Below are 12,695 nucleotides of genomic sequence, written 5' to 3'. Positions count from 1 at the left end.
TTTGCGACCTTTTGCCACATTTCAGGCTACAAACATAAAGATATAAAACTGTATTTTTTTGTGAAGAATCAACAACAAGTGGGACACAATCATGAAGTGGAACGACATTTATTGGATATTTCAAACTTTTTTAATAAATCAAAAACTGAAAAATTGGGCGTGCAAAATTATTCAGCCCTTTTACTTTCAGTGCAGCAAACTCTCTCCAGAAGTTCAGTGAGGATCTCTGAATGATCCAATGTTGACCTAAATGACTAATGATGATAAATACAATCCACCTGTGTGTAAGCAAGTCTCCGTATAAATGCACCTGCACTGTGATAGTCTCAGAGGTCCGTTAAAAGCGCAGAGAGCATCATGAAGAACAAGGAACACACCAGGCAGGTCCAAGATACTGTTGTGAAGAAGTTTAAAGCCGGATTTGGATACAAAAATATTTCCCAAGCTTTAAACATCCCAAGGAGCACTGTGCAAGCGATAATATTGAAATGGAAGGAGTATCAGACCACTGCAAATCTACCAAGACCTGGCCGTCCCTCTAAACTTTCAGCTCATACAAGGAGAAGACTGATCAGAGATGCAGCCAAGAGGCCCATGATCACTCTGGATGAACTGCAGAGATCTACAGCTGAGGTGGGAGACTCTGTCCATAGGACAACAATCAGTCGTATATTGCACCTGGCCTTTATGGAAGAGTGGCAAGAAGAAAGCCATTTCTTAAAGATATCCATAAAAAGTGTTGTTTAAAGTTTGCCACAAGCCACCTGGGAGACACACCAAACATGTGGAAGAAGGTGCTCTGGTCAGATGAAACCAAAATTTAAACTTTTTGGCAACAATGCAAAACGTTATGTTTGGCGTAAAAGCAACACAGCTCATCACCCTGAACACACCATCACCACTGTCAAACATGGTGGTGGCAGCATCATGGTTTGGGCCTGCTTTTCTTCAGCAGGGACAGGGAAGATGGTTAAAATTGATGGGAAGATGGATGGAGCCAAATACAGGACCATTCTGGAAGAAAACCATATGGAGTCTGCAAAAGACCTGAGACTGGGACGGAGATTTGTCTTCCAACAAGACAATGATCCAAAACATAAAGCAAAATCTACAATGGAATGGTTCAAAAATAAACATATCCAGGTGTTAGAATGGCCAAGTCAAAGTCCAGACCTGAATCCAATCGAGAATCTGTGGAAAGAACTGAAAACTGCTGTTCACAAATGCTCTCCATCCAACCTCACTGAGCTTGAGCTGTTTTGCAAAGAGGAATGGGACAAAAATTCAGTCTCTCGATGTGCAAAACTGATAGAGACATACCCCAAGCGACTTACAGCTGTAATCGCAGCAAAAGGTGGCGCTACAAAGTATTAACTTAAGGGGGCTGAATAATTTTGCACGCCCAGTTTTTCAGTTTTTGATTTGTTAAAAAAGTTTGAAATATCCAATAAATGTTGTTCCACTTCATGATTGTGTCCCACTTGTTGTTGATTCTTCACAAAAAAATACAGTTTTATATCTTTATGTTTGAAGCCTGAAATGTGGCAAAAGGTCGCAAAGTTCAAGGGGGCCGAATACTTTCGCAAGGCACTGTATGCTTTGGTGACAAAACGGATGGCACTGTGATAGACTACATCCAGTTTGCTGATAAAAGTGTCGGAGGCTATTTTGTAAATGACATCGCCGAAGTCAAGGATCGGTAGGATAGTCAGTTTTACGACGGTATGTTTGGCAGCATGAGTGAAAGAGGCTTTGTTGCAAAATAGGAAGCCAATTCTTGATTTACTTTTGGATTGGAGATGCTTAATGTGAGTCTGGAAGGAGAGTTTACAGTCTAACCAGACACCTAGGTATTTGTAGTTGTCCACAAGTCAGAACTGTCCAGAGTAGTGATGCTAGTCGGGCGGGCGGGTGCGGGCAGCAATCAGTTGAAGAGCATGCATTTAGTTTTACTAGCATTTAAAATCAGTTGGAGGCCACGGAAGGAGTGTTGTATGGCATTGAAGATCGTTTGGAGGTTTGTTAACACAGTGTCCAAAGAAGGGCCAGATGTATACAGAATGATGACGTCTGCGTAGAGGTGGATAACCAGCAGCAAGAGCGACATCATTGATATATATACAGAGAAAAGTATTTGCATGAGAATTTAACCTTGTGGCACCCCCATAGAGACTGTCAGAGGTCCGGACAACAGGCCCTCCGATTTGACACACTGAACTCTATCTGAGAGGTAGTTGGTGAACCAGGCGAAGCATTCATTTGAGAAAGCAAGGCTGTTGAGTCTGCCAATAAGAATGCGATGATTGACAGAGTTTGAAAGCCTTGGCCAGGTCGATGAAGATGGCTGCACAGTACTGTCTTTTATCGATGGCGGTTTTGATATCGTTTAGGACCTTGAGCGTGACTGAGGTGCACCCATGACCAGCCCGGAAACCAGATTGCATAGTGGAGAAGGTATGGTGGGATTCGAAATGGTTGGTGATCTGTTTGTTAACTTGGCTTTCAAAGACTTTAGAAGGGCAGGGCAGGGTGGATATAGGTCTCTAACAGTTTGGGTCTAGAGTGTCTCCCCCTTTGAAGAGGGGGATGACCGCGGCAGCTTTCCAATCTTTGGGGATGTCAGACGATACGAAAGAGAGGTTGAACAGACTAGTAATAGGGGTTGCAACAATTTTGGCGGATAATTTTAGGAAGAGATGGTCCAGATTGTTGTGAGCCCAGCTGATTTGTAGAGATCCCGATTTTTCAGAACATCAGCTGTCTGGATTTGGGTGAAGGAGAAGCAGTGGGCAGTTGGGAGGAGGTGCTCTTATTCTCCATGGATTTTACAATGTCCCAAAACTTTTTGGAATTAACGCTACAGGATGCAAATTTCTTAGCTTTCCTAACTGACTGTGTATATTGGTTCCTGACTTGCCTGAAAAGTTGCATATCGTGGGGTCTATTCGATGCTAATGCAGAACGCCACAGGATGTTTTTGTGCTGGTGAAGGGCAGTCAAGTCTGGGGTGAACCAAGGGCTATATCTGTTTTTTGAATGGGGCATGCTTATTTAAGATGGTGAGGAATGCACTTTTAAAGAGCAACCAGGCATCTTCTACTGACGGGATAAAGGTCAATATCCTTCCAGGACACCCAGGCCAGGTCGATTAGAAAGGCCTGCTTGCTGTAGTGTTTTAGAGAGCATTTGACAGTGATGAGGGGTGGTCGTTTGACCACGGACCCATTACGGATGCAGGCAATGAGGCAGTGATTGCTGAGATCCTGATTGAAGACAGCAGAGGTGTATTTAGAGGGCGAGTTGGTCAGGATGATTTCTAAGAGGGTGCCCATGGTTATGGATTTAGGGTTGTACCTGGTAGGTTCCTTGATAATTTGTGTGAGATTGAGGGCATCTATCTTAGATTGTAGGACGGCCGGGGTGTTAAGCATATCCCAGTTTAGGTCACCTAACAGTACGACCTCTGAAGATAGATGGAGGGCAATCAATTCACTTATGGTGTCCAGGGCAAAGCTGGGGCTGAGGGGGGTCTATAACAAGCGGCAACGGTGACATACTTGTTTCTGGAAAGGTGGATTTTTAAAAGTAGAAGCTCAAATTGTTTGGGCACAGACCTGGATAGTATGAAGGAGTAGATTGCATCTCCGCCGCCTATGGCAGTTCTATCTTGTTGGAAAATGTTGTAGTTGGGTATGGAAATGTCAGGATTTTTGGTGGCCTTCCTAAGCCAGGATTCAGACATGGCTAGGACATCAGGGTTGGTGGAGTGTGCTAAAGCAGTGAATAAAACAAATTTAGGGAGGAGGCTTCTGATGCTAACATGCATGAAACCAAGACTTTTACAGTTACAGAAGTCAACAAATGAGAGCTCCTGGGGAATGGGAGTGGTGCTGGGGGATGCAGGACCTGGGTTAACCTCTACACAACCAGAGGAACAGAGGATGAGTAGGATAAGGGTACGGCTAAAAGCTATAAGAACTGGTCGTCTAGTGCGTTCGGAACAGAGAGTAAAAGGAGCAGATTTCTGGGCGTGGAAGAGTAGATTCAAGGCATAATGTACAGACAAGAGTATGGTAGCATGTGAGTACAGTGGAGGTAAACCTAGGCATTGAGTGACGATGAGAGGTTTTGTCTCTAGAGGCACCAGTTAAACCAGGTGAGATTGCCGCATGTGTGAGGGGTGGGACAAAAGGGCTATCTAAGGCATATTGGGCAGGGCTGGGGGCTCTACAGTGAAATAAGACAATAATCACTATTCACAGCAATAGACATGGCATATTGATATTAGGGAGAGGCATGTGAAGCCGAGTGATCATCATCCAATGAGTAGCAATAGGTGAGTCAGGGAGACGATTCAGTAGTCACTACTACACTAGGCAAGCTGGAGACACGGCGATTCAGACAACTAGCAGATGGGCCTAGCAGATGGGCCTTCGGCGATGTTGTAACGGAAGAGACTGTTGAGACCACCTCGGACGATTACGTCGGCAGACCAGTCGTGATGGATCTGCGGGGCTCCGTGTCGGCAGTAAAGGGTCCAGGCCAATTGGCAAAAGAGGTATTGTAGCCCAAGAATTGGCTGGTGGACCTCTTCGGCTAGCCAGGAGATGGGCTTCGCTCGAGGCTAGATCAAGTTTAACTGGTACTTGCTGCGGGACAGAGATGTTAGCCAGGAGTAGCCACTCGGATTGCAGCTAGCTAGCTGCGATGATCCAGTGTAAAGGTTCAGAGCTTGCAGGAGGAATCCGGAGATGTGGTAAAGAAAAAGCAGTCCAATATGCTCTGGGTTGATATCGCGCTGTGCAGACTGGCAGGTATTGACCGAGCTGAGACTGGCTGGTGTCCGAGTTAACGGTGAAGACCGCTAGCAATGGCTAACTGACTACTAGCTAGTAGCTAGTTAGCTGGCTAGCTTCTGATGGGGGTTCCGGTTCTAAAGTATAAAAATAGCAGGTCCGTACCACATTGGGTGAGACGGGTTGCAGGAGAGTATATTCAGTGTGTAGATGGAAAGTGAGATTAAAATATATACGAAATATATACAAAAAAAACGAGGAAAACGATATTTGCATGGGACATGACAAGACACACATCCGACTGCTACGCCATCTTTGAACCATTTTTGTTTCAGATTGTTTCAGAATTCTAGGCCTATATTGTAGACTAATTTGTGTTCTTATAAATGGAGGACGTAGGCTTGGTGTACTATGATCTTACATAATCATAGACATACACTGAGTGTACAAAACATTAGGCACACCTAACACCCTCCTAATATTGAGTTACCCCCCCTTTTAACCTCAGAACAGCCTCAATTCGTCAGGGCAAGATGTCAAAAGCGTTCCACAGGTATGCTGGCCCATGTTGACTCCAAGTTGGCTGGTAGTGGATCTCTACTTCAAATAGCTTGTTCCATTTCCTCCCACAGATGCTCAATTGGAATGAGATCTAGTGACTGGGCAGGACACTAGGGATTAACATGGATAACTAGGATCCTGGGACTGTCCTGGGAAAACTTAACATTTCCTGAAAAAAACTAATGCCAAGAACCGGGAAATGACAAAAACATCCCCAATGTCACACTAATACAACTCCACAAAATACACATGCGCAGCAGCAGATTAGTAAAAAAATGAATGGCACATTATCCAAACTGTCACACCCTGATTGGTTTTACCGGTCTTTGTGCTCGTCTCCAACCCCATCCAGGTGTCGCCCATCTCCCCCATTATCGCCTGTGTATTTATACTTGTGTTCTCTGTTTGTCTGTTGCCAGTTAATCTGGTCTTAATAAGAGGCGTGTCTTAATAAGTGTGTTTCACGTCTTCCTGCTTTCTCAAGTTTATGTTTCCTAGTTTCCCCGGTTCTGACCATTCTTCCTGCCCTGACCTCGAGTCTGCCTGTCGTTCTGTACCTGCCTGACTCTACCCCAATTACGAACCTCTGCCTGCCCTGACCCAGAGCCTGCCTGTTGTTCTGTACATTATTGACGGACCTATTCCTGACCTTGACCTGTCTTTTGCCTGCCCCCTGTTTGGGCCATTAAAACATATGTGATTCTAACTATCTGCATCTGGGTCTTATCCTGAGTTCTGAACTGGCCATGATAAGACTCAGCAGGCAGACCCGCTCCACAATGTTGTCTCCCAGAAAGGAGCCACCAATGGAAGACACAAGGAGTTACTGCAATGCCTTATAGTGGGACTCCTGACCCTGGCGGAATGCCATGACCAGGTGTTCGATACATTGCTGGAGAAATTCAGCGGATTCTCTACAAGGCAGCAAGCCACACCATTATTTCTCCAGACTTTCAGCAGGCCCGCCACCAGCCTACTCCAGTGTCCCGAGATCCCTGCTTACATCATCTGGAGCATTACGCTGGAGATTCTGGAACCTGCCCGGCCTTTCTCTCCCAGTGCTCCCTCGTCTTCGAGCTGCAGCCTTCTTTGTTCCCCTCGGACCGCTCGAGGATAGCGTGCATCATAACGCTGATGTCCGGGATGGCACTTGCCTGGGCTACGGCGGTGTGGGAGCAACAGTCTGCCGTCTGCCTCAGTCTGTAGGAGTTTGTGGCAGAAGTATGGAAGGTGTTCAAGTCTCTGTTGTGTGGGAGAGAGGCTGCTCATAAACTGCTCCAGCACAAGACTCCCACACACTTCCGGCGCCGACAGAGATGGCCGCCTCGCTTCGCGTTCCTAGGAAACTATGCAGTTTTTTGTTTTTTTACGTGTTATTTCTTACATTAGTACCCCAGGTCATCTTAGGTTTCATTACATACAGTCGACCCAAAAAAACGACTCCGAAAAAGAGGGAAACGAGGCGGTCTTCTGGTCAGACTCCGGAGACGGGCACACCGTGCACCACTCCCTAGCATTCTTCTTGCCAATGTCCAGTCTCTTGACAACAAGGTTGATGAAATCTGAGCAAGGGTAGCATTCCAGAGGGACATCAGAGACTGTAACGTTCTTTGCTTCACGGAAACATGGCTCACTGGAGAGACGCTATCCGAGGCGGTGCAGCCAACGGGTTTCTCCACGCATCGCGTGGAAGAAGAGTGGCGGGGGCGTATGCCTCATGACTAACGAGACATGGTGTGATGAAAGAAACATACAGGAACTCAAATCCTTCTGTTCACCTGATTTAGAATTCCTCACAATCAAATGTAGACCGCATTATCTACCAAGAGAATTCTCTTCGATTATAATCACAGCCGTATATATCCCCCCCAAGCAGACACATCGATGGCTCTGAACGAACTTTATTTAACTCTTTCCAAACTGGAAACCATTTATCCGGAGGCTGCATTCATTGTAGCTGGGGATTTTAACAAGGCTAATCTGAAAACAAGACTCCCTAAATTTTATCAGCATATCGATTGCGCAACCAAGGGTGGTAAAACCTTGGATCATTGTTACTCTAATTTCCGCGACGCATATAAGGCCCTGCCCCGCCCCCCTTTCGGAAAAGCTGACCACGACTCCATTTTGTTGATCCCTGCCTACAGACAGAAACTAAAACAAGAGGCTCCCACGCTGAGGTCTGTCCAACACTGGTCCGACCAAGCTGACTCCACACTCCAAGACTGCTTCCATCACGTGGACTGGGATATGTTTCGTATTGCGTCAGATAACAATATTGACGAATACGCTGATTCGGTGTGCGAGTTCATTAGAACGTGCGTTGAAGATGTCGTTCCCATAGCAACGATTAAAACATTCCCTAACCAGAAACCGTGGATTGATGGCAGCATTCGCGTGAAACTGAAAGCGCGAACCACTGCTTTTAATCAGGGCAAGGTGTCTGGTAACATGACCGAATACAAACAGTGCAGCTATTCCCTCCGCAAGGCTATCAAACAAGCTAAGCGTCAGTACAGAGACAAAGTAGAATCTCAATTCAACGGCTCAGACACAAGAGGCATGTGGCAGGGTCTACAGTCAATCACGGACTACAAGAAGAAATCCAGCCCAGTCACGGACCAGGATGTCTTGCTCCCAGGCAGACTAAATAACTTTTTTGCCCGCTTTGAGGACAATACAGTGCCACTGACACGGCCTGCAACGAAAACATGCGGTCCCTCCTTCACTGCAGCCGAGGTGAGTAAGACATTTAAACGTGTTAACCCTCGCAAGGCTGCAGGCCCTGACGGCATCCCCAGCCGCGCCCTCAGAGCATGCGCAGACAAGCTGGCCGGTGTGTTTACGGACATATTCAATCAATCCCTATACCAGTCTGCTGTTCCCACATGCTTCAAGAGGGCCACCATTGTTCCTGTTCCCAAGAAAGCTAAGGTAACTGAGCTAAACGACTACCGCCCCGTAGCACTCACTTCCGTCATCATGAAGTGCTTTGAGAGACTAGTCAAGGACCATATCACCTCCACCCTACCTGACACCCTAGACCCACTCCAATTTGCTTACCGCCCAAATAGGTCCACAGACGATGCAATCTCAACCACACATTTCCAACAGGAAATTTGCAAAACATTCTAAATGTGGTTTTGTTTGCCACACCATTACAGAACATCATGATGAGGGGGGGGGGGGGGGGGGGGGTGGTGGTAATCAATTTTAGAATAAGGCTGTAACTTAACATTTAGAAAAAGTCAAGGGGTCTGAATACTTTCCGAAGGCACTGTAAAAGCTAGATTTTAGCAAAAGTATAAACAACTGTTTCACAAATCCTCTTGTTACTTTTGATAAACAAATGTATTGAGCTAGCGATCTGCCATTCTGGGCATTACATAATAGGCTGCACTAGCACAACTAGCTTGTGTCCACAACTAGTTTGCTTATAACTTTATTTAAAAAAAAAAGCTTTATCCACTGCCTCTCACATTACCCAAAGCCAACAGGACAGTGGTACTGTAGGCTCAGCTGGAGCAATCCTTGAGTGAAAAGTAAATGTCAGCACTGCAAATAAATGCAATGCTAATTTGTGGGGAAGCCAAATCAAGTAACACTACTACCAAATATTTATATAACTAACCCAAGGTACTCTAATTTCTCCAATTAATCTGTTTTTGCTGTCTTTTGTCACTTGAGCGGCCTCTATTGTCATAATGTGGAACTGAAGACTTGACTGTTTTGCGAGAACAAGGAGAAGTCCTTTGTCATGTATGGCCAAATGCTTAATTCGTAGGTTGATAACAGAAATTGACAGAAATATTTGAGTGAACATTTTATTTCAGGGTATAAGGGGAAGAGACATTACAGGCTATCCAAAAGAAAACCATCGTCCTCCCCCTGGCAGATATCAGACCTAAATCATTAGATGTAAAACCTGCATAAATATATGCAGGTTTTATCACATCTCAGCGATATGCTGTCTTATATCAGGTGTTTGACACTTAAAAGCAAATCAAATGAGTGCATTAAATGATTAGAGTATACTGTACAGCGCGTGTCTGACTATTATTACAGGAGTTAAAAAAGCAGTAGCCTACTTTGAGCTAAGAATAAGTGCTAACAAAGTAACAAGAAGCAGACCCCTAAACAGTAATAGGACAATAAGAAATATAGGATATCTTAAAAAAAAAAAAAAAAATGGAAAACCTATGTGCAACTATAACACATTGACGAGATTGGTTTGACATGAGCGAGACATACTGTAAGAACAATGTGCTGGTGTTACATCAATACATATATTGGGTACATGGGCTTCGATACAATACAGGAATGATACTTTTTAGGGTAAACCTACCTAACCACACTAAGGATGATTACAGTTGAACACAATGTACATCTGTTGAGGCAGGGAACTTTGGCTAGCTACGTTATGGCCCACTTAAACCCTTAGATTCTGCCACTCAAATGAACATGCAGATGCAACAAAATAGTGAAATAAAATGTTCAAAAGTTATGGGGTGGCAATATGTGCTTTGCGCAACTGAACCCCTTCTGCAGAATCCATACTGTGACCTGTAAGATAATGCACACAGAGATGGTGCATTGGCTGCAAAATGTACACTTATAACACACAGAAACATCCAATAGCACATTTCATTACCTCACAGAACATAACTGTTGAGATGAAGTAGTAGGTGCCTGCGTCAAAGTCCTTGCCATGCGATGACTCTGTATATCTTCCTTATGAGGGCCTCTTCGCACTTGGAGACTGCAGGATGAGCAAACTTGGACCCTTCTTGTCTCATCCTGAAGGATCCAGCCACTTGCTCATCCGGTCATTTGTGACTGTGCAGTAGGGAAAGCTCTCGGTATGCAATATAATAATAGTTAAGTGAAAGGGTACTGTTAGTCATGCAAATTGTAGTTGAGAGACTCATCAAGACAATCAATTTCTTCAGACAAGAAAATTGTCTCAATGTCTTCGTCAGTGAGGGCATCAACGCCGAGGTGGCGGTGGAGAGCAAGTGTTCTGGAAAATACCAAGTAATAAAGGTCATTTTTTATTGATCAAATGTTGTACTCCAATAGCAAAATTTCTGCATGAAGAAGCCGGGTGGCTGTACCGACTCTGATGACGTATCCCGAGTTAGCCATGTTTCCGTGAAACAAAGAACGTTACAATCTCTGATGTCTCTCTGGAAGGCAACCCTTGCTCAGATTGTCTACCTTGTTGTCAAGAGACTGGACATTGGCGAGTATGCTCGGAGCGGTGCGTGATGTGCCCGTCTACGGAGCCTGACCAGAGCCTGACCGCTCCGTCTGCCCCTTCTGCGGCGCCGTTGTTTTGGGTCGCCGGCTGGGATCCGATCCATTGTCCTGGGTGGTGGACCAAACAGAGGAGCCGCTTCGGGAAAGTCGTATTCCTGGTCGTAATGTTGGTGAGTTGACATTGCTCTTATATCCAATATAAGCTAATATTTCCTGGGGTAAGAATGTCAGAAATAACACATAAAAAAAAATACTGCATAGTTTCCTAGGAACGCGAAGCGAGCATCTCTGTCGATGCCGGAAGTTAGAGCATGCACAGACCAGCTGGCTGGTGTGTTTACGGACATATTCAATTAATCCTTATCCCAGTCTGCTGTTCCCACATGCTTCAAGAGGGCCACCATTGTTCCTGTTCCCAAGAAAGCGAAGGTAACAGAGCTAAATGACTAAATGAAGTGCTTTGAGACTAGTCAAGGACCATGTCACCTCCACCCTACCTGATACCCTAGACCCACTCTAATTTGCTTACCGCCCCAATAGGTCCACAGATGACGCAATCGCAATCACACTGCCCTAACCCATCTGGACAAGAGGAATACCAATGTAAGAATGCTGTTCATCGACTACAGCTCAGCATTTAACACCATAGTACCCTCCAAACTCGTCATCAAGCTCGAGACCCTGGGTCTCGACCCCGCCCTGTGCAACTGGGTCCTGGACTTCCTGACGGGCCGCCCCCAGGTGGTGAGGGTAGGTAACAACATCTCCACTCAGCTGATCCTCATCAATGGGTTCCCACAAGGGTGCGTTCTCAGCCCTCTCCTGTACTCCCTGTTCACCCACGGCTGCGTGGCCATGTACGCCTTCAACTCAATCATCAAGATTACAGACGACACTACAGTGCTAGGCTTGATGACCAACAACGACGAGACGGCCTACAGGGAGGAGGTGAGGGCCCTCGTAGTCTGGTGTCAAGAAAATAACCTCACACTCAATGTCAACAAAACAAAGGAGATGATTGTGGACTTCATGAAACAGCAGAGGGAGCAGCCCCCTATCCACATCGACGGGACAGAAGAGAAGACGATATCATAACCACCATCGATAAGAGACATTACTGTGCAGCTGTATTCATCGACCTGGCCAAGGCTTTCGACTCTGTCAATCACCACATTCTTATTGGCAGACTCAACAGCCTTGGTTTCTCAAATGATTGCCTCGCCTGGTTCACCAACTACTCCTCTGATAGAGCTCCGTGTGTCAAATCGGAGGGTCTGTTGTCCGGACCCTTGGCAGTCTCTATGGGGGTGCCACAGGGTTCAATTCTTGGGCCGACTCTCTTCTCTGTATACATCAATGATGTCGCTCTTGCTGCTGGTGATTCTCTGATCCACCTCTACGCAGACAACACCATTCTGTATACTTCTAGCCCTTCTTTGGACACTGTGTTAACTAACCTCCAGACGGGATTCAATGCCATACAATTCTCCTTCAGTGGCCTCCAACTGCTCTTAAACGCAAATAAAACTAAATGCATGCTCTTCAACCGATCATTGCCCGCACCTGCCCGCCCGTCCAGCATCACTACTCTGGACGGCTCTGACTTAGAATACGTGGATAACTACAAATACCTTGGCTAGATTGCAAACTCTCCTTCCAGACTCACACTAAGCATCTTCAATCAAAAATGAAATCTAGAATCTGCTTCCTATTTCGCAACAAAGCTTCCTTCACTCATGCTGCAAAACATACCCTCGTAAAACTGACCATCCTACCGATCCTTGACTTCGGCTATGTCATCTATAAAATAGCCTCCAACACTCTACTCAGCAAACTGGATGTTGTCTATCACAGTGCCATCCGTTTTGCCACCAAAGCCCCATACACTATGGGTAAAAATTACTGAAGCTGGAGATTCCCATCTCCCTCACTAGCTTTAAGAACCAGCTGCCAGTGTTCACAGTGCTCAGGTGTTCGTTAAGCTACACAGCGATTATTATTATTTATGATCACAGATCATTGCACCTGTTCATAGCCCATCTGTATAAAGCCCATCTATCTACCTTATCCCCATACTGT

Source organism: Oncorhynchus clarkii, chromosome 32, assembly GCF_045791955.1.
Source record: "Oncorhynchus clarkii lewisi isolate Uvic-CL-2024 chromosome 32, UVic_Ocla_1.0, whole genome shotgun sequence".
Taxonomy (NCBI): domain Eukaryota; kingdom Metazoa; phylum Chordata; class Actinopteri; order Salmoniformes; family Salmonidae; genus Oncorhynchus; species Oncorhynchus clarkii.
This window is presented reverse-complemented; position numbering follows the sequence as displayed.